Source organism: Ptychodera flava, assembly GCF_041260155.1.
Source record: "Ptychodera flava strain L36383 chromosome 3 unlocalized genomic scaffold, AS_Pfla_20210202 Scaffold_27__1_contigs__length_13241970_pilon, whole genome shotgun sequence".
NCBI lineage: Eukaryota > Metazoa > Hemichordata > Enteropneusta > Ptychoderidae > Ptychodera > Ptychodera flava.
Genome location: NW_027248281.1, coordinates 2,197,587 through 2,221,347, shown reverse-complemented (window position 1 = coordinate 2,221,347; position 23,761 = coordinate 2,197,587). Strand labels below are relative to the sequence as shown.

General features: G+C 36.6%; 1 long non-coding RNA gene across 1 annotated transcript; it reads right to left on the bottom strand.

The window, feature by feature from the left end:
• Positions 1–1,353: 1,353 nt before the first annotated feature.
• On the bottom strand, positions 1,354–23,397 carry LOC139126382 (uncharacterized). Its single transcript, XR_011550556.1, has 5 exons — positions 23,290–23,397; positions 5,023–5,096; positions 4,505–4,653; positions 3,264–3,378; positions 1,354–2,347 (listed from the first exon to the last, which is right to left on the bottom strand). It is a non-coding gene; the product is annotated as an uncharacterized lncRNA (long non-coding RNA).
• Positions 23,398–23,761: the final 364 nt, after the last annotated feature.

The window sequence follows — 23,761 nt, the reverse complement described above, 5'->3', positions numbered from 1 at the left end:
TTGCTCACTGAACATTACTTGCTTGTATTTAGTATTTCATTCGTTTGCGCTTTTTTATCTGTATGTTGTTTTCCGTTGTTTGTTCGTTATTTATTTCGGGGCCAGTTTGTACGAATTACCAATCTACAAAATCATAATATTCATTGTGCCATCTTGGATGAGAAATCACAAACCCCAACAAAGCCTCGTTTGATTTCATAATTTTTCAGTTATACACCAGTCTCGTATATATTTCAGTTGTATCCTATATTTCCTGTACAAGAGTTGCAGTTCGACACGCTGAATAGCAGTTTTTTCATGAACTTATATTCACTTGATCATTGCACAATTGATCTTGTGACCTCCTGTACAACCCTCTGGCGACGCCAAGAAATGGTAATTCGTGACATGCAACCTTACTTTGGCGTTTCTATAAATTTTGCAAACAAAACAAAAGGGAGAAGGGTCTTTTTCACTATTCGAATATTCTGATCGAGTGGTTTGTGAAAGATACCTAGAGTTTTTCCTGAGAAGAAACAGACACTATACAATTCGGTCTAAACTTCTTGACGCCTCTTTCCCTCCGTGTATCGGAGGTGTGTATAGCCAGGAGGTGTGTATAGCTAGGAGAGGAGCCAGAGAAGGCCATGTTGTCAATGGTTACGGAGTCAGTGACTTTACATACCACAACTAGTTATAACTGTTATTGATAACTTTCGAAAGCTAATTAGCTGTTAGGGACTGGTCAGTTTCTTCAGACCGGGGAAAACCAGTTGATCCTTTGGGGTACCTTGGTGTAAGAGGGGGCCAAAATGTTTTGGAAATGCTCATATAGGGGAGTCAATGTGTTTTTAAGACATGGGTTCATACTTGCATAAAATGCATCATACAAGACCTGAATTACACTATTCAGTTGCAGTTTTCGGCCTACCCTTCGGGCGCCAAACTTAATATATCAGAGATATCTGGATGTTTGCAAATTGAAAGTCTGTTTTGCAAAGTCTGTTTTGCAAAGTTTTTAATAATTATGAAATCTGCAGTTCGTATACAAAGCATGACATAATCCTTATTCTTTATCGTTTCCTCCGTGAGAACTCAGTATGAGAAATCAATATGCACTATTTCCAATACAATGACATATCTTAGAAAGAGAATAGTGACCAGATATTTTAAATTTTCATTGATGTAACAATATCCCTTCAACAGGTTTTTAATTAAAAGTTTTTTCATTAGTAAAATAATAATTAACAAAAGGCAGTTTTTGTCGTTATTAGCTGTGCTTTTATGGTTTCAACGTTAAAGAAAAGGTCCTCTTAGACACTGGACACATCAGATTTGGCTACAAGTTATAAAAATAGCTCGTAACAAAGCAAATGTGATCTTTTTCCAACAAAGAGAATGTTTTTATTAGTAGAGAAAAGTCAAACCTGTTACAAAAATGTTCTGATTTGGTCTCTAAACCCCCTGAAACAAATTGAACGTGTCTTACTTCCTCCCAAACTACCACCAGAAATGGAATGACCAGATGGTTAATATGTGTACGTGTGAACAATAAAATTAAAATCTGTCTGATGATCTTGTAAACGCGTGAATCCCTATAGTACTGGATGTTTATGTATCTATCTGTCTCTCTTTTTGTCTATCTGTCTGTCTGTCTGCCTGTCTGTCTGTCTGTCTGTGTATGTGTGTACCTGTATCTGTAACATTTCACCATCCAAAATTACGGGTATTACGAAAGACATACAGCGGATTAGTGATTAACTATAGAGATAAGTAATTTCAAGTATATCTTTTAAAGACAACGTGTACTCTTACTAAGATGTATTTTGACGTTCATCGACGGATGAAAGTTGAAATGGTTGTGTAAACAAAGAATTCACAGAAACGGATTTAAACACATTCAAATATTTCCACATGTTCTTCTTGTATAGAAAAAGTAAGAAATATTAAACTTCGAAACGAAACGTTTTAGAGCCAAATAGCCAAAATCACAGCTCATAAATAGTAAGTTCATGGATACATATGATCAAAATTTTAAAGCAGTTCTATGTGAACGCAGGGCAATTTACGCCAACTTATGTTGACGTTTATAAGCAACGTTTTGCATAGATACGGTTAACTATTTCCAGTTCTGAATATTCACACCACAGAAAAGTTATTCATGTTCAAAGGAAGAAATTTTTCAAATGACAAATAGTAATGCATTCTTTGCTATAAACACTTCTTGAATGTGTGGACTTTTAGAACAATACTTTAAAAGCCACTCCCAGGGTAACAGCCAGGGTCAAGAGGTTAAAGGTCACAGCATCAGCTCCACCATCGTCGTTGCACAAGTCACCATCGCAACAAGAGGTGCAAATTTGATTGTCTGAAAGCGAAATAAAAAATGCAGTTAAGATAAACATACTAAATTTCGCTTTGTAAAGGAGCAAATGAATTTGCTTGCTTCTGGAAGATACATGATAATGTCAAATATTATACACCTACTGTCGTAACCTATGGGAGTTTGACCGTCCAATAACTTTCTGTATTTTGTATAATACGCGGAGTCCCGAATACGGGAGACGCGCGACGCGCCTGTTAGGGGTTTGTAGCATTTTATTTCAACAATCGCGCGCGTTCCACTCATATCGCGCGTGCCGCATCCCTCAAAATTTACCATAGAATTAGTTTATACGGACGATTAATGGAGGGAGGTGTATAATAATAGGGTTGTACACAAAATACGGCCCTGTATGGACGAGGGCTCAGTGAGTGACGTATTGAACGAGCCGAAGGCGAGTCCAGTACGTCACTCACTGAGCCCTCGTCTATACAGGGCCTTTTTTGTGAATAACCCTATAATATACGGATAGAAACACCTGTTTTTTTTTAATCAGCCATTAAAATAGGTAAACAGACGGTTACTACGGTAATTTGAAATATCATAACGCAATGATTTTTATAACTTTTAAATGCGATATTGTAACTCGTGGCATATAGATTCCAAGGTTTGCCAAAGACACCTTATGTTTTGACTTTATTCAAATTTAAGTACGATTTCCTTCAAACTTTCAGGGAAGCACCGAGAAAGGTGTTCAAAGGCATATAATTTGTTTGTTTGTTTGTTGGTCGACAGAGTAGTGAATGAGTGTACTTTACTTATGTGAGTGTGATAGTATGATACGGAACGGAGTCACTGCCAGCTATTACCTAATAACTTGACCTTGTCGTCGATAAAGTGACAGTGAGACAAAAAAAAGCTTTCGATATACCTATTAATTAGAGTTATCTTCATGTCATACCTTTGATTTCCGAATCGTATCCTTGGTAACATCCGTGGTAGCATTCAATTCGATTTTTGCATTCCCTGGTCACAGAATACCAAATCCTGCTGGCGGTCACGTATAATGAGGTCACCTGTCGATAGGAAATGAACTGGTCAACTTGACACTTCAAGAAAATCTTTTCACACCGCAATACAGCTTAGTAGACTCACTTTGTAAGCCTTAAGTTTTGCCTTTCGTCTTCAAAGATAAGGACTCCATCCCCGGGGTCAAGTTTGTTCTAGTCTGTAAGAGGATTATGGAGGTGTCATAGCCTTTTGTTTTCCATTGAAATTGTAATCTAGTAAGTAAATTTCCTGCAACACAATCTGATGCCTGGTACAGGCCTTTAATTCACGTTTTGTTCCGAAAGAAAGAAATAAACAAACAAATCAATGTTGATTAATTTTTAGACTTGATAATGATATTGACTAACAATCGTATTAATCACATCTTTGAGAATTTTACAGAATATCATAACACAAAGATTGAAGTATTGTACCTCGACTTTAAATCATTAATCAAACACTCTAGTTGTATTCTCATCCAAAACAAAATGAAAACCATTCAACTTCATTTTGTACTAGCATTTATGTACTGCCACATTTCGGGGGTCATAGGTCACAATGGAACGAGCAGATGATGTTTCTATAAGAATAGATCACTACGGCTTACCGAATTATAAAAACAATATATCTGATATAGTTGAACAGATTGATTTTCATATTTCCTAAATATCTTTGCGTTAAATTCTTAAGAACTATTCACAATTTTATGTCTATTGAGAAGTCAGAAAGTTTAAGTACTATTTAAATGAATCCTAACGAGTCCAATTCAGAATATTTTTTACAATTCAGTAATATCAGATACGATGTATTGTAGCTGTTTTGATACATGCATACCGTTATCTATGTTAGCTTGTTATCGGTTTGTTATAGCTTTCATCTTAGGCTTAGTTTTGTTTTTTCTTACATTTTTCCTTCTGAAACGAAGTTGTAATCGGAATAAGCTGTCATTTCATGATTCCAAAAATAAATTAACAAATGAATAAAAAATATTTCATCATCATCATCATCATCATCATCATCATCATCTTCCTCTCTCTCTCTCTCTCTCTCTCTCTCTCTCTCTCTCTCTCTCTCTCTCTCTCTCTCTCTCTCTCTCTCAACATTAATAAAAACTAGGCTTTTACTCTCTTTGTCACTGAATGTGAATCTTACCGCACATATCTGATCATCAGAACAATCAGAAGTAGAACTTTGAAAGTTCTCATAACAATCATCGTCGCCAGAGGGAGTCGGCCAATTGGTGTGATGGCAGGAGTAGCATTTGCTTGATGTCGCCATGACGTCAGACACACACATGTGTACTAGATGTTGGATGCAATTCATTCGTAAACATTTTATGTAAGAAATACACCGATAGATCAAGGTTGTACATTTCATGAAAGCAAAGATAAAAAGAAATGCAATTATACTTATGAATTTATCGTTCACAAAGGTGAACCGTGCGTGCTCACCCTAGGTCAATGTTCAGTTCTAGAAACCAGATGAGAAGTATTATTGATTGGAAATAAAATACGTCAAATTTAAATAGTAACTAGATATCAGATAGAAATACATATGAATGAATGAATAAATAAATGAATGAATGAATGAATGAATGAATGAATGAATGAATGAATGAATGAATGAATGAATGAATGAATGAATGAAGCATTTTCTAATCGCAAACTCACGTATCAGTAGAGTAATTATTGAGCAAATCATCTTGCAGTGGTTGTCAGATTCGATTCAATTAAGTCTTGAAGTCCTAAAAAAGAAAAAAAAACTGTAGCATGGAACAATGAACATGTGTTCATTTCGGTCTACTCTAACCTAGATCTGTTACATGTTTCATATGTATGTAGAGAAGAAAGGGATATTCCATTTAAAGTTTCAAACTACGGAAGCGTATTCGTGCCATTTTTGTAAGAAAAAAAAATAAAAAAATCTCGTAATTACGAGTTTTGATTCTCGTAATTACGAGTTTTTGATTCTCGTAATTACGAGTTTTTGATTCTCGTAATTACGAGTTTTTAAATCTCGTAATTACGAATTTTAAAATCTCGTAATTACGAGTTTTTAATTCTCGTAATTACGAGTTTTTGATTCTCGTAATTACGAGTTTTTAATTCTCGTAATTACGAGTTTTTAAATCTCGTAATTACGAATTTTAAAATCTCGTAATTACGAGTTTTTAATTCTCGTAATTACGAGTTTTTGATTCTCGTAATTACGAGTTTTTGATTCTCGTAATTACGAGTTTTTAAATCTCGTAATTACGAGAATCAAAAACTCGTAATTACGAGTGTTTGATTCTCGTAATTACGAGTTTTTGATTCTCGTAATTACGAGATTTTGGTTCTCCTAATTATGAGATTTTAATTCTCGACATCACCTTTCTTGTGATATTTCTGCTCAGCAAATAATATTTGCGTGGGCTTCTTGGGGGTTTTGTTTTATTTAACACTTCTTAGCGTCTATTTGTAGCCGACTTCTATCTCGTTTTGATGACACATGATGAAAGAGAACGCAACACGCTTCAAAGGGACTTGTCCTACCATGCCGGCCATTGATCACAACACAGTGCGACATGTTCGAAGTCAGTCAACAATTACAAACATTTTAAGAAGAAGAAACTTCATTGAGCAGTTGTTTGAGTGTTACCAAACCGAAAGGTAGATCTGCAATAGCACGAAATTACATGAGCATACTACATCGTCGACTGTTTTCACTGCCGCCATTATCAGTGAATGAGGTGTTGTCAAGGTCACTCACAGCCACAGCTAAGCTAAGCTCGGACGGGAATTTCTTGTCGGAAACGCGGTGTAGTTGGCCTGAATTTTCACTGAAATGTTTCTTTCTATATTGGTCAGTTTCTGTTAGGGATAAGAGATGCATGCCATCCAATGATCACCGATGTGCTTGCCACAAATGCGCGGCATAAGAGTGATTGACCTGTATGACCCCTACTTCAACAGCAACCCACCATGCTGTATGAACAGCTCCATGTTTGCAGTGCACTCACATCTAAGTTGATGCAGGGCGATCTGTTTGTCCCTATCATTTGATAAGTAATAGCAGGAATTAATTAAAAGAAGTCAAGTCAATTCCTGTTAAAGACCATTGTACATATTACCTACTAATTCTGCTTAATGTAGTTGCAAAATATTTTCATTGGACAGCTTGTCTTGCATTGTGCGTTCATGCGTGCAGTGTGCGTTGTATCGATGGGTTTGTTAATACATCATGTTGTGATGGAATTATGTTCTAAAATATCTTATTTTCCCATCAGTTTCAGATTGATCGGATAGTGATCCAAAATATGAATGGTGAACTTTGAGTAAATCACACGACAGGCTAGACACCATTTAACAAACGCACGTGTTTGAGAATGCCAATGACATTTGCAATCAATATTTGACAGTTTTCTTCTTGTAAGTTTGTAAGTCGTCAATTGTAGTTCAGTTAATTTTATTTATTACATTTATGCTGAGAATAAATGCATTTTTTCAAATATGGTTGCGATGTATCAAACTTTTTGACATTCGGTGCAAGTGAGAACTGTGAATTTAATTTTGATTTGCTGATCCACTAAGTACAGAGTTTACAGATTACAAGTTGCCCTTAAATTGGCAACTAAGCAACATGGCTGAAGTGTTTTGTTTCTATACAGGCACAGACTTCCTTAACACTATTGCAACGTTCTCATGTTAATGGCTATGCTATATCATGCCCCCAGACTGACCAAAGTCGTGTAATAATGTAGATAGAGGTAATAATGTAGCTGGAGGAAAACTACAATGTGTAGAGGCCATGTCAGTACGCCATTTGAGTAGATAACGAGAATGAAGACACATGATTACGAGAATTAAACCAGTAATTACGAGATTCAAAAATTCATAGTTACGAGAATTAAAACTCGTAATTACGAGAATTAAAAACTCGTAATTACGAGAATTAAAAACTCGTAATTACGAGATTTAAAAACTCGTAATTACGAGAATCAAAAACTCGTAATTACGAGAATTAAAAACTCGTAATTACGAGAATCAAAAACTCGTAATTACGAGATTTTAAAACTCGTAATTACGAGAATGAAAACTCGTAATTACGAGAATAAAAAACTCGTAATTACGAGAATCAAAAACTCGTAATTACGAGATTTTAAAACTCGTAATTTCGAGAATGAAAACTCGTAATTACGAGAATAAAAAACTCGTAATTACGAGAATTAAAAACTCGGAATTACGAGAATCAAAACTCGTAATTACGAGATTTTAAAACTCGTAATTACGAGAATTAAAAACTCGGAATTACGAGAATCAAAAACTCGTAATTACGAGATTTTAAAACTCGTAATTACGAGAATTAAAACTCGTAATTACGAGAATCAAAAACTCGTAATTACGAGAATTAAAAACTCGTAATTACGAGAATCAAAAACTCGTAATTACGAGATTTAAAAACTCGTAATTACGAGAATCAAAAACTCGTAATTACGAGATTTAAAAACTCGTAATTACGAGAATTAAAAACTCGTAGTTACGAGAATTAAAAACTCGTAATTACGAGAATTATCTTGTCATGAGAATCTATAGTCCGTCATTGTCATTGCGAATAAATGAATACATGGTCAAAAACTACAGTCAAGTAGTCGCAAATTTCTAAAAATCTCAAAATTATGAGGTTTTCAAATTGCCAGAATGTTTGCATAATGATGATTTTGTAATTTCAATGTTTATGGAAGTATATGAAAATTTAACTATCACAGCGTTATTTCAACTCATCGTCTATTTTGAGATTTCCTTTTCACTTCTACTTGATAACATTTGTGATAAAAATAAACATATTTTCGCTTTTATTTGCCATTTTCAATCATTTCTTGTGTTTTTGAAATGAGTTGCACTTCAATTCGGTCATTCATCTAGATCATAATCAATGTTTGTGTACTGTTCTTTTATATTAGGAGGAAGCAATGCAAAGACACGGATTGTTAAACTTTCTTTACTTTATCTGTATCCATACAAACTTTGATTGTGTAAATCTTTGTTAGCAAATAATACTAATCTGAAAGTTTGGAAATCTGTCCGACTTCCTCATTCACTGCTGTTTTGGATAATGTCTTTTTCACACATGAAGGGGTGTCAGAAGATGTCAGTTGTTCGTCATAATTTCTAGTGCAAACCCAACATGATGGCAACTGCCAATCTATGCTGGATGTAAAAAAAATAACATCACATCGGCAGGTATTCGGAGTTCGGGGATTATCTCCTGAGGCGGGGAGGGGTGTTTATCAGGTTGTTGACAGGTGTTGACAGATGTGAAATATTTGCATAATGTCATACTATTGATATTTCACCCTAAAAAGAATGTTTATCCAGCCAAACAAAATCTACACGCTATTATGCTTGACTTTTGATCTAATGGATAACATTCTGAATATCTACAATTGTAGCCATGTAACAGTCCAAAGTTCATTCATTCATTTATTTATGCATCTACGAGTGTATTATAATTGCTTACTACACCTTATAAATCAAGATAATACCATATTGAAAACACCATATTGAAAACACCATATTCTCGTTGAACAATAACCAACAATATGTATGAGAAATAAAAGCTCAAAACTATATAAGGACCGAGTTATTAAGGGTTGTCTGATAACTAAGAGAATCAGGGCTTATAGTGTCGAGAATCAAAACTCGTAATTACGAGAATAAAAACTCGTAATACGAGATTTTAATTCTCGTAATTACGAGAATTGAAAACTCGTAATTACGAGAATCAAAAACTCGTAATTACGAGAATCAAAAACTCGTAATTACGAGAATCAAAAACTCGTATTACGAGATTTTTAATTTTTTTTTCTTACAAAAATGGCACGAATACGCTTCCGTATCAAACGGCCCGCTCTATCATCAGAGTTGTCTAATATAAACACGATTGGAACTAATTTGTGATAATTGAATGGTGAAATAATGTCGGTTTAATCTGCAAATGTAAGCTCGTCTGCTATTCTTTTTAAGTTATACACTTGCTTTTATGAGTAATTTGTAATATTGTAACATTCAGCTATAGGGCACCTCACACGTTTGAAAAATAAGAAAAATATGAAGATCCAATTATCCCAAATTAGTTCCAATAATTAAGATGATAAAATATTTCCATGGACAACAAAAGATTGACAAGATAACAAGAAGAACTTAAAAGGGATAAGCGGTAACTTGTTGCAAGTTTTTCAGTATTCTGCTTCTGTATATCAACTACCGTGTCTGACCCTAATCCGTTTGTCATGCTGAAATTTGGAGTATTCTTTTTGTCAACACAGCTTGTATGTGTGTACTGATCATTGTTTATTGTTTATAAATGAATTCTCGTCCGGACTTGAATACAGTTTTCAACAATAACAATGTAGATTATACTCATATAGGTTGTGTTGATATGTTAAATACTCGGCATTAAATTACAGTTTAGGGATTCAATGCAGAAAGTGTAGGGAAACCCACAAACAAAAGTTCTGAAAAAATAACTAAAAGATGCAGCTTATGGAGCTTTAACACACCCACTAATGTAATAGCCAAGGATTGAAAATGATTACATTGAAGTGTGCTGTACTAATATCTACCAGCAAATATTTGTGTTGAATAATTATCGATCTTTCTCAATTCTATAACCTCTCTCAAGAATTCTTGAAAGGCACCTGTAGAAGCGTTGCTTGAATTGTTATCAGTCTCTGACCAAGTTTTGTAAGCTAACTGAAAACACGATTGGAACTAATTTTGGATAATTGGATTATCATATTTTTCAAATTTCTCAAAAATGTTAGGCACCCTTTAGCTGAATGTCTCAATATTACAAATTACTCATAAAAACAAGTGTGTATCGTAAAAAAAATAGCAGATGAGCTTACATTTGCAGATTTTAAAGACATTACTTCAACATTCAATTATCCCAAATTAGTTCCAATCGCGTTCTGAATTTTTGCTTATTCTCGTTGGATGACCTGATTAACTTAATATACTAACAGACAACAATGGGAAACGCTATCAAACTGTCTAGATGCGAAAAACATAAGAAATATTAGGCTCTTGTAGCTGTAACTCTTGAAATTTTTTGAGCTGAAAAAGGCTTTCTATTTATCTGGTTTTCTTTAAATTCTACAAATTTTAAGGATGTATTCTTTTATTTCTGAAAAATTTGACGAGTAAATTTAAATTTTAACCGTTATATTGATTTCCTGCCATTTTTAAAAACTGGTAATATTACCTAAAAAAACCCAAAGCATATGTATGATGTCCCAGTGGAAAACATTCAGCACTATGCATTATATTGGACCACTCTGTTGTTTCTGTGACGATTCCAATGTATATATGCATGACGTATGTTTTAGGTTTATTTGCATGAGGGCGTCCTTTAATGTTTGGGCAAACGTTTATTATTTATCTTGCTCAAAATTGCACATGCAGTCCCAGTGGACAGTTTATTAAACTTATATAAACACCCCTCAATGAGTACATTCCCACGAATTTGTTTGAGTTTAGAAGTAAAATCACAAAAATATTGCTAAAAGATACAACTATTGTGCCTTTAAATTAGAAGAGCCATAAAAATGACAACCTCCTTCGTCTTATCTTCCAAACTACCGAACGCTTACCAACTCCTCGTCACTAATGTTGATTATTCCCTCCAATGCAATTTAAAAGATATTTAACCCGACAGTGCTATTCTGGATACAACGGATGTCAAGTTTTTCTACACAAATATTCCTCATGAATTCGGCATGCCCGCCATTAAGCATGATCACTAAGCATAAACAAGATATTCTGAACTTATCATTGAAATGGTTCGTTTCATCATGAGACACAGCTTCTTCACTTTATATCTTGTTCCTCTTTATACACAGTACCTCCATGGCATCCAAAATATCACCCTGGTAATACAAAGCTCTCCATGGGTTCGTGGAAGATTGCACTTAGTTTGGAGAACGCCATCTTGAAACCCATAAATTAGCATAGCTTCATCTATGGTATTCGCTTTATTTGGACACATAGTCTCACAGAATTACACGATTTTCACAGAAATTGCAATAGAATTTGCCTCATTAATAAATTCACAATAGATTATTGCCTCTAACGTACTTAACATCCCTTTTCTCGATACAATCACGTTCACTCCAAACACGTCCACTCCAAGCGTTACTATCCAATCCCCTCTACAACAAACACGTCCATTCCAAGCGATACTATCCAATCCTCTCTACAACAAACACGTCCATTCCAAGCGTTACTATCCAATCCTCTCTACAACAAACACGGTCCATTCCAAGCGTTACTATCCAATCCCCTCTACAACAAACACGTCCATTCCAAGCGATACAATCCTCTCTACAACAAACACGTCCATTCCAAGCGTTACTATCCAATCCTCTCTACAACAAACACGTCCATTCCAAGCGATACTATCCAATCCCCTCTACAACAAACACGTCCATTCCAAGCGATACAATCCTCTCTACAACAAACACGTCCATTCCAAGCGATACTATCCAATCCTCTCTACAACAAACACGTCCATTCCAAGCGATACTATCCAATCCTCTCTACAACAAACACGTCCATTCCAAGCGATACTATCCAATCCTCTCTACAACAAACACGTCCATTCCAAGCGATACTATCCAATCCACTCTACAACAAACACGTCCATTCCAAGCGTTACTATCCAATCCTCTCTACAACAAACACGTCCATTCCAAGCGATACTATCCAATCCCTCTACAACAAACACGTCCATTCCAAGCGATACAATCCTCTCTACAACAAACACGTCCATTCCAAGCGATACTATCCAATCCCTCTACAACAAACACGTCCATTCCAAGCGATACAATCCTCTCTACAACAACACGTCCATTCCAAGCGATACAATCCTCTCTACAACAAACACGTACATTCCAAGCGATACTATCCAATCCTCTCTACAACAAACACGTCCATTCCAAGCGTTACTATCCAATCCTCTCTACAACAAACACGTCCATTCCAAGCGATACTATCCAATCCTCTCTACAACAAACACGTCCATTCCAAGCGATACTTTCCAATCCTCTCTACAACAAACACGTCCATTCCAAGCGATACTATCCAATCCTCTCTACAACAAACACGTCCATTCCAAGCGATACTATCCAATCCTCTCTACAACAAACCTTTGTTGTAATTTCCATCAGAGCCCTCCTGAGCAACGAGTCAGAAATACACAAACAAATCGTCAAATAAATAAAAATATATGGAATAGACGAACAGAAGATGTCGTAGACAACAGAAAAACAGTCTAGTCTAAGTCAGAGCCTTCGTTACAGTATTTCATGAAAAGATAACGATGTAATTCTAATCTAAACGTCGACAAGACTTCACAGTGACGGACAGATTGGGGAATGGAATTCCAAATATTAGTAGCTCGATACACAAATGATCTTTGACCCATGCCTGTCCTAAACATCGGCGGGTAAAGGTAACCATTACGAGAACTATGAGTATATAAACGACCCGTTTCTGAGAGAGTTCGGAAGAGCTCACTTGTATAGCTTAATGCGAGGTCATTTAAAGCTTTGAAAGTCATAATAGTAGTAAAGTGTAAAATACGTAGATGAATGGGAAATAAGTACAAACTAACAGAAACTTTCAGAAGGAAAAGTTGTGTCAACTCCAAGAATTACCCTACCAGCCCTTTTCTGGGGTTTGTACAATCTTTGGAGATTTGTCTGAGACGTACTAGCCCAAACAATACAACAGTAGTCAATTACAGACAAGAACAAAGCATTATAAACTAACAAAAGAACACTGGTACTCCTTTGAGGTAAGAGGTGTGGTCGTCTTATAAAACCAATTCATTGCCACACATAGTTCACCGAGTCAGTAATCAAACAGCCAACTAATGCTATAGGAAGTCATCTCTGCGTCCTTAAGGCATTCAGTAAAAACTCGTGTTAAGACCAAATCACATATGAAAGGATTCGTTAAAGTTCAATGTAGTTAGCCAGTTTACGATGATAACTCCTGTGTAGTTAGCCAGTTTACGATGATAATTCCTGTGCAGTTAGCCAGTTTACGATGATAACTCCTGTGCAGTTAGCCAGTTTACGATGATAACTCAAATTTCAAATTACATTGTGATTATTGATATTTCTCAATAGCTCTCTGTCTCCTGTGACCACAACTGCTTCACACAGTAAGTAAACATATTGGCTTCCATTGAACTTCACCGTTGCCTCTATGAAAGATTCAAAGAAACACTCTACCTGGTGGATTTAAGCCTTTATGGATGAGTCGGGCAAGATATTTGTCCTAGTTACATTGCTTATGAAGATGTGCATTTCCATGTTGCGAGGCGAGTTTTGTACATCGTTGAGTCCGATGAGAGTGCACGACAAGGTGACCTTGTACTTAAGAATGGGACTTTGTTGTGAAAGAAATGTGATGAACATTTAAATCGTTTTGACGAACATGAAAAGTTTCGATCTTCCGCGGAATATCAATTAAACTTACGGTGCGTCGATCAGTGAGATACAATTAATCAATCTACGCACAAAGACCGGCCGTGAACTGTCAAAACATAATAACAGCCTAATGCATTCAAATTATGCTAATATGTCAATAGATCACATCGTAAGTTAGTCTTTCAGCCTTCAGCGATATTTAATCAACAATTTTTCCGAGTGAGTAGTAGCTATCGAACAGAACCTGACGACAACTGGGTGGATGAGTGATTTGGGTCAGGCTCTAAAAATTAACATTTACGTCAATCTTTGTCTGCATTCTAATTCCACAGAACGAGGTCAAACGTGTGTACTCTTCGGAGACGTCGATTCTCATTGGTTCAAATTCATAAAATGTTTTCTAAACTACCTTTTCTTCTATGGAGGTCCATAGAAATAAGTCATTTTGCAAACAATTCCTCAGCTACCAGACATTCAAGTGCTTCTACTTGTCCAGTCAGCAACACAACATGTATTTGGAATTTCTCAGAATGCGTCCAGATAGGTGGTAATTAGCAGCTGATTTAGAATTCACTTGTCTGCTTTTGTCGCACAGGTATTACTTTAAAATTGAAGCTGAAACTAAAGATAAAACTCAAGTTTGCGCGGGCTCGAAATGAAGTTTTGCTCAAAAAAGACAATTTAACACGATTGAAACTAATTTAAGATAATTGGATGTTGAAGTAATGTCGGCTTAATGAACGAATGTAAGCTAAGTTATACATTTGTTTATATATGAGTAATTTATAATATTGCAACATTCAGCTATAGGGCACCTAACACTTTTGAGAAATTTGGAAAATATGAAGATCGAATTATCCCAAATTAGTTCCAATTGTGTTATTTCAAATAAATATTTGCTTCTCACAAAAAGAAAACCAGTAACTTTGCAGGAAAGCATAATTTGTATAGCATTGGTTTCGACTACTTGAAGTATATTACGAACACAAAACGTAAGTTTACCTTGTAAGATTTCAAAGAGTTGAAACCACTTGCAGATATAGCCCTCCGGCAGAGAAATGACATGTCGCTTTTTGTAGATTGTGTATATTGATTATTTACGACATGTTTTTAATCCTCTTTCCTTTATCATATGATCTGATTTACAGTAAATATATTTGACGCCCAGATATTGTCACTCCTACTCCCACTACAACCATATTCTGCATACTGACATTTCTTATTGAATCTCCACGGGTGGCTTGTTAAAGTTTAAAATGAACGATGTAATGGCGAGGAGATTTGATAGAATTTAAATAAAAGAATGTTTTTCTAAAAGAGGAAACCAATAAAAAAAAGCGCCGACAAATCACTTTCACTTCAGCTTAAAGGGACATTATTTGTATCTTTTGATTTTTTTTTTCATTTTTTCGATGACTGAAATCCCCGGTCAAATCAATAGGAGACCTAAATTGTGACTATGGACGGCTTCAATGATATGTAAAACCACCTTCTTGCTCTTTACGGCAAGGTTCAATGTTGGTAAGGGCGTCCGCGCGATTTGAACCAACCGCCATTATTGAACCCCAGCACATGACCAATATTACTACGCATACGTCAACTATCAAAGTACAGCTAGAACACTGAGCGGCCGTCACCTACACAGTAACTTCAGCACAATGCATATCGATGAGCTCACGGCGCATAAACAAATGCACGTCTCAAAAACTACTGTCAAATAGTGAAATAAACAGGGCATTTGCTTGTAAGTTTGCTTTTAGTATCGATGACACGGACTGTGAAACAAACAAAACGCAATTGGGTCAATGGTAAAACTAAAACGATGTCAGATTGCTGTGGTGATAGTGAAACAGGTACAGAGTAGTGCATTTTCTGTGCATTTGATCGTTAGTAAATCTTAGTCAATTTTTAGGGCATTTTCTTGCCATTACGTTGGTTCGTTTTACAAACACGACATGATCACTTGTTGAACTTGGAAATATCGCACTCGGACTGAACAGTGCACGGTGTAGCATCTGTGACATCTTGACACCGCGCCGAGCGGGTACTGTACTGTCGATTGATACTGCTCGTGATTGGAGTCACCTCTCGACACACAAGATCTGTTCGAATGTTGTTATTCTCTATGCATTGTAACTTTAACAACAGAACAGTAACTTTATTTATATCAATCAGAATTCAACGCCGTTCAAACGCAACCTGATGGGGAAAGCTAACTAAAAACGGAAGTCACTCAAGTACAGATTCCTGTGGATATTTAACGGACGAATATATGTGCGGAAGCAAGAAGGATCGCCTCGTGTTGTCATCAATAATGAAGACGACTTGCAGAAAATTGTTTAGTGAACTTAATTAATGAATTGCCTTCTTTTTTCTTCTGTACCCCTGTATCTGCCACATTCGAAACCAGTCCAGTTTATAACAGTAAGCTTTTCTAATTTTAATGATCTTTGACCGTGACGAAAATGATGTAGATGATTTATTCACAATTAATAATTATGCTCTGGAACCCTCCGCCTTAAATGATAAATTCAGCTCTACATTTGGTCGCTCCTTTTCTGTATCGCATGTAAATGCTCGATTTCTTGGTAATAGCATAGATGATGTACGTCTGTTGTATAATCACTGTATTTCTGGTACGTTCGATGTTATTGGTGTGTCAGAAACTTGGAGAATTGATAACCCAAGTTTATTTCATATGCCAAATTATTCTCTTGAGCTTAAGTGTAGAAACACAGGTCGGGGCGGTGGAGTAGGTGCGTATGTGCACTCCTCCCTCGATTATAAATTGTTGAATTACAATGTAATGCACTCGGAATCAGTATGGCTTGAAATCTGTGGTACTAAAAATCGTATCATTGTTGGTGTATTGTATCGCAAACCAGGTACTAATATTGAGGAATTTGAAAACAGCCTTTCTGATGTTCTTTGTACCGTTAAATTAGACAAAAAGTATTGTATCCTTATGGGCGATTTTAATCTCGATGTTACAAAATCAGACCACAATGTTAGAAGCTTCATATCTAGAATGCAATGTTTTCACCTTGAGCAGTTAATTTCACTACCTACTCGGCTTACAAGTACATCTAGGTCAACAATTGACCACATCTATACAAATATTAGCTCTTGTCAGATAAATGCTGGTACAATTATTGCAGATATCTCAGACCATCTCCCGTATTCTGTATTTTTGATAATTTTCACATTCATTCACCAATTGTAAAGTCATTTTATAAGAGAGATTTCAGGCGTTATAATCGTGACAGTTTTGTTTCTGACCTACGTAATGTTGACTGGGATAGCGTTTTTAACACCAGTGATAGCAGTGTCGACATTTCTTTTGATTTGTTTAACAATCTTTTTACTCAGGTATGCAATCGCCATGCTCCCTTGAAAGTCAAACTGTTAAAACAAAAAGAAAAATAATCCTTGGATCACTAAGGCTATAAAGAAATCTATTAACACCAAGCGTAAATTGTACGCCCAGTTATCTCCAGTCACCATGATCCCAGGGCAGTTTCTCGTTTTAAATCGTACAGAAATATTCTCACAAGCGTTCTAAGGAATGCAAAAAAGAATTACTATGCTAATTTATTCAGCGTAAATAATGGTAACAATATGTGGAGTGTTGTTAATGAATTGCTTGGTAAGAAAACCAGCCCTGATAAAATACCAGACCGCCTACAGGTTGAGGCAAATGATGTTGAACACATTTTGACTGACCCAGCTGATATTGTACGGGGTTTTAAACCATTTTTTTGTAAATGTTGGTGAAAATTTGGCAAAAAATATTCCACATTCTGCAAACGATTTTAGGAATTACCTAAGTAAGCCAATGACACACACTTTTTTTCTCCAACCAGTAACAGAGTATGAGGTTCACCAACTTTTAGTAAATTTAGATGGCAAAAAAGCGAGTGGATGGTCAATTTGCCCCCGAGACTTCTCATTGATGCAGCCATTGTCATTTCAAAACCTCTGGCCCATATTATAAATGATTCCTTTTCAACAGGTGTGTTCCCCACCGTTTTGAAAATTGCCAAAGTTACGCCCATCTTTAAAAAGGGAGAACGAGAACTTGTGGGAATTACAGACCAGTGTCTATTCTATCATTGTTCAGTAAAGTCATCGAAAAAGTAGTTAACAAGCAGCTTACCTCATACCTTAATAAGTTTAACATACTGTACAAACATCAGTATGGTTTTAGAAAGAAGCACAGCACAAAGTTATCTTTGATTAACTTAGTAAATTATTTGTTGCATGAAATTGACAAAGGAAATTCTACTTTAGGGGTATTTATCGACTTTAGTAAAGCTTTCGACACCATAAACCATGACATTTTGTTGTCAAAACTTGAGCATTATGGTTTAGGGGCCCCTGCCTCCACTGGATACAAAGTTATTTATCAAACCGTTCTCAATTTGTTCAATTAAATGACAATGTGTCAGAGAAATTTAGCATTCATCATGGTGTACCCCAAGGATCAGTGTTGGGTCCGACTTTATTTTTAATATATATAAATGATCTTCCAAATGCTTGTCCTTTTTTTGATTTCCGTTTATTTGCTGATGACTCCTATCTTTTTCACACTTACTCTGGTTCAGATTTTATAGACCATACAATTGTGGTGTGATTCCAACAAACTGACAATAAATAGGAGTAAGACAAATTTTATTATATTTAGAGGCCGACGTAAGAAACTGAATGTCTCGGGTTCTGTTTACATCCGTGACGAGCAAATCAGAGAGGTTGATGTTGCCCCTTTTGTGGGTATTTTGTTGGATAAGCATCTCTCTTGGTCTGAACATATTGATAAGATAAATAAGATTATTCGGAAGAAATGTGGAATTTTGTACAGACTCAGATCCATTTTACCTTTACACATTTTGTTACTTTTGTACAATGCATTTATACTTCCCCACATCAGCTACGGCCTAGAAGTCTGGGGAAGTACGTACTCTACACGCTTAAACTGTGTCTTAGCAGCCCAGAAAATGATTGTTCGCACGATGATGTTCAAATCAACCACAGACCACTCAGCTCCTTGTTTCACTCAACTTAATATTCTCGATGTTTTTAAACTCCATAAATTCCTTCTAGTACCTTCGTTTACAGCTTGATTCACAAGCATTCACCACATATATTATCAGATTACTTCAGTGTCAGTTGCCATGACTATAATACTAGAAATTGTCAACTTCAAAACCTACGTCCATATCATGCAATGACAAATTCAGGCCAGTTTGCTGTTTCATTTTCTGGAGCAAGAGTTTTGAATGACATACCTTTCCATTTAAAGTCCACAAACTCTCTCCATAACTTCAAACACACTTTTAGACAATATTTGATCAATCAGTAACAGATTTCACTTTTGCCATGTAGTAATTTAGTGATCTTCTACGATATTGTAATTATTTCAGCACTTTTCTTTTATTTACTTAAAGAACTATTTGTTATTGTTATCATGAGCCCCCTTTGCTAACTCTGTTTTTTCAGACAAGCTACCATGACGGGGTTCGGGCTAGACTAGCTGTAAGCTATTTCCCGACTCCCCATTTACCCTCTACATTGTTATTTTCTCCCTCTCGAGTTCATGTCTCATGTAATTGACTTTTTCAAATCGGGTAAATAAACCAATTATTATTATTAATTATTTGTATCAGTTGCATCGCATTCGAACCAAAAGTGAGTACATCGCAATGACAGTTGCCTAGACCATATACGTCGCTTACAGCCTCCGTGCCTCCGACCCACTCCCAAAACTGCCAAAAGTAGGTTTTGCGTAAGTTTAGAAGTGCAGCTGAGCACATTGTGTACCTAGCCCTGCATACAGGTCTGTGTGTTCCCATGCAGCGTCATACGGCCTCCTCGCCGTATAACGCCGGGAACACAAAGACCTGTACGCAGGGCTAATCGTGTACCCAGGCGAGGCGGGTGTGCTCGAAAACGAAACTCAGTGCGGTTTGGAATTAAAAATGGGTTGTTTTTGGCGGAGAAACTTCACGCCACAACCGAGGTGCTGCCAGCGATTTAGCACAACCCTGCCACGCAGAGCTACATGTAGCTTTCACCCAACAATGTACATGATGTACGTGTCAGTCGCCAAAGCAGATTCAATCATAGACAGTAGAGGCCCCTCTGTTGTATATGCTTCAATTTCGCGATCACCTCGACAATAACGTGACTGTCTACTGAAGTTTATCCCTTCATTGTACTCTGTTTTGACATTTCTATGCCCACAGGCTTTGGGCAAGTCTACATATGGAGGTACAAACGAGACGAAAAAATCCGCAATTATAGGCCTTGTCCGAGTCGTCGGCTTCTTGCAGCTTGTAGGCATTTGAAATGCCCATTACAAAAATGTGCTCTGTAGCAGCAAAGAATGGTGTATCTAAGAGCAGGATTGGCCGTCAAGATCTCCATGAAAAACTGACCGTCAAAATGTAACTGAGCAAACGGCATCGGTAATAGGGAATCCCGAAACTGCTACACTGCGCTCTCGACTTTCACTTCGTATGGTTTATTTTTTTACACGCGGATGCTTACAGCGGCCTAGATAGCAGTTAGCAGTGTGGTCTGATCGCAGCTAGCTCAGGTCAACGGTAGCCCACAATTAACCTCTGACCCAAGGTTTGTCTATACAGTGTACGCAAACGGGATGGAAGTTGTCTATGGTCGACCGTTCTTTAGACATCTTTCAATAAGTCGAACAACATTATCAACTTCTCGTTTGCAACAATATAAGGTCAAAAGATACAAATAATGTCCCTTTAACCACTATATTAAATACTATTCTTCAATCGCAAAATCGCATAAAGATAAGAACATTCAACACATAAGAATATCAAAAATAAACATTTGTGAGTGATTTTCAGGCACTATTCAAATCAGACATCATGGGAAAAGTTAGAGTGAAAAGTATAAAGCAGTAGTTTTTATTACCGTACCAGGTATATCAATGTTGATGTATCAATCGGCAGTCAATTAGACTTCTCTTTCTGCAGAGACATTGACCAAACCCAAACCTTAGTTTAAGCTTTAATTAAGATGTTGGGACTGTTGGACGGTCGGTTGGTAAATGTAAGTATAGTGTGACGTAGTTTAGGCCTACAAACAAGGTGATAGTGATGCATGTAACGAGTTAAGGTGACATGGAGATGAATTTGAAAAAAGGCAATCGCTACCGCCCAGTTTTCTCAGAGTATCGTATTACACTGAAACCATAGCAAACACCAAACACCTTCATGGAAACATTAGACAAAGCTAATGGATAAAGTGTAGGCAAGCTACAGCTGCGTGGAAGTATCATCTGCATCATCGAACCATAGAACAGAAATCCAAAAGCAAAGACAATACACTACCATAGTCGAGCGAAACACAATTGTCCCGTTACAAGGCATCGATCAATGCAAACAAGGCATCATGAATTTTACAAACATTAGTAGCGCTAACAGACAGTACATTTGATACTCACTATATCCAGTCGTTTAAAAGTACGGAATAGTATAAATACGTCGTTTGGGATCTCAAATTCAAAGACAAAGTCATTCCGCATATCATGAAACCATGAAACCAAGAAACAATGATTGCCTCGACTAATAATATATTAATATCAATGTAAAAGCATTGTGCATATCATGGTCGATTGATATGCTAAATGCCTTGCCAAAACAACAACAACAACACAACAACATTATGATAATATGATATATGTCTGTGTATTTTATGGCTGTCGCTAAGCATTCAGCAAGATTTCCTTAAAAAATCATACCACAGATGAAATTCTGTAAGGTTTATCATTTTGCGTGACCGTTATCCCCCCTCTCCTAACATGCGTAAGTTATTACCAACAGCACATCAACACTACTGAGAAATATTCAATAAGCAATATGCTACCCTTTATCCATTCTATCGGTCGTGAATTCCGATGATTTTTTATAAGAGTTCGTCTCCTATTTCAAAGCTTTGGATGACACGCCCTATATACATTTTGAATGACAAAGTAAGCTTATAAGGTTTCGAATAATACAACTTGCCAGACAACACACCCATGTGTGTGTACAGTGAACCTACACTTTGTATGATAACAAATGGAAATCTTGATCTTTAGAAAATACAGACGACCTGTTAGAGTACGCTACAGGTAAAATGCTTCTGGGTCAGCATGGTTTCCAAATGAAACGGCTGAACGGTCGAAATTTAATTTCTTACGCGGCTAGGATTGCTCGTAAGTGTTTTAGATTAATTTCTTCGTCTGTCTGAAGGCAGAAAGATAGGGTGTAGAATATGTTCCTACTTAAAAACATGAGAAATCGTACCGGAATTTTGATTCTTATTTTTCGAAGATTTGAATCGCACAATGTCAGAGCAAGTCTGTTGTTGGTAACGAAAAGAGAAACAGTTTAGTGACGGCCTTTGCTATGAAACTCAAGACAGTTAAAACTAGTTGTCGCAGCTTGTATGGACAACAGAAAAGTATTCAAATATTTCCTACGCCTATAGATGTGTCATAATCTTCCAAATTGGAGCAAAAAGACTCTTGATACATTCGCGTCCACGGACGCGATAAATCAAGCTGCAATTCCTCTCGGTTTGGACTCTAACAATACTGGCGCTACGAAATACCAGCACAGTATCGAAGGCATTCTTACGAGTTTACACTTTTCAAAACTAAAAAGTAACTAAAAACTACATGTAACTAAACACTAACTCCAGAGACACGACCGCGGTCACTCCTTGGTCATTGTTGGTGGAGAGACCGAGATATAGTACTAACACGGGCAGAGACACCGGCTTACGCAGCCACATTCACATGCAGGCAGACTCACAGACTGATGTATCAGTGGCCGGTGAGGCCTAGCCATGGTTCCGTATTCATAAACAAGTTGAAGTTCTACATCATCACTGGTCGTCAGTTCCAGACTCTTCTTCATGTATACAGTTATTCAGTTTGCTATGATACCACAGGTGTGTCAAGTTTGTAACTCTTAATATTGGGCGATGAAATCACCGAAAAGACTCAAAAAATATGTATCCCACAATTGCCCTGCGATCTTCCCACATTTCCCGCATTCATTTGACCAAATTGTAAATCAGATTCGCCACGAGTTGTTTCATCTGGCTAACCGAAAACTGAACAGGAAGGAACTACTTGAACGTTTATAAGGTGACAATGTGTATTACTCCAACTCGACGAACAGATTTGCCGAAAAATGCAACTGAATGATGAAATTCTTGGCTGGCACAATGCATTTTTAGCAGGTACCAGCCCATGTCGAAATTCAAAAACACATTGACTCCCCTATTAGGCATTTCAAAAACATGGTGACCTTCCCCCATCACCAAAGTCAAAAACATGTCAGGTGACTCCCATGAAGCCACCATCGCCAGGCCGAAGAAACTGACCAGTCCCTAAACACATAATTGTCGAAAAATCAGGTAAGTAATAAAAATCACTAACCTTCTTGTCGTGAAGTAACAAGCGATTATCGAGACAATTACACCTTGAAATGAAGTGAGAACGAGCAAATGTGTTTTTATAATACTCCTTCATAGGGTCATTACGCATGCTCTGTAAATGGATACAGCATTCAACCATGACAACCAACTCTTTATCCCGCTTTTTTCAACATGGAAACCGTGAAAAGCTCTTTCTTGTTGACTTATATACTTCACAGTTCACTCATTTCATCGTCCGGCATTTTCCCCGAAAATTAAAAGTTACGTTTGTAAATATAATTTCGTGATGTAGCTAAAATGTGTCCTGTCAACCAAGTACAAGTCAGTCAATATTCATTCATCTGTGATGACGGAGAGTGATCGACGATGACCGCAGAATGGTTAAATACATACATACTATCAATACCTATTCCGTTATACAGCGATACGTTTACTCATTCAAAAACCTGCCTTTCTTAAATATGACAACAGAC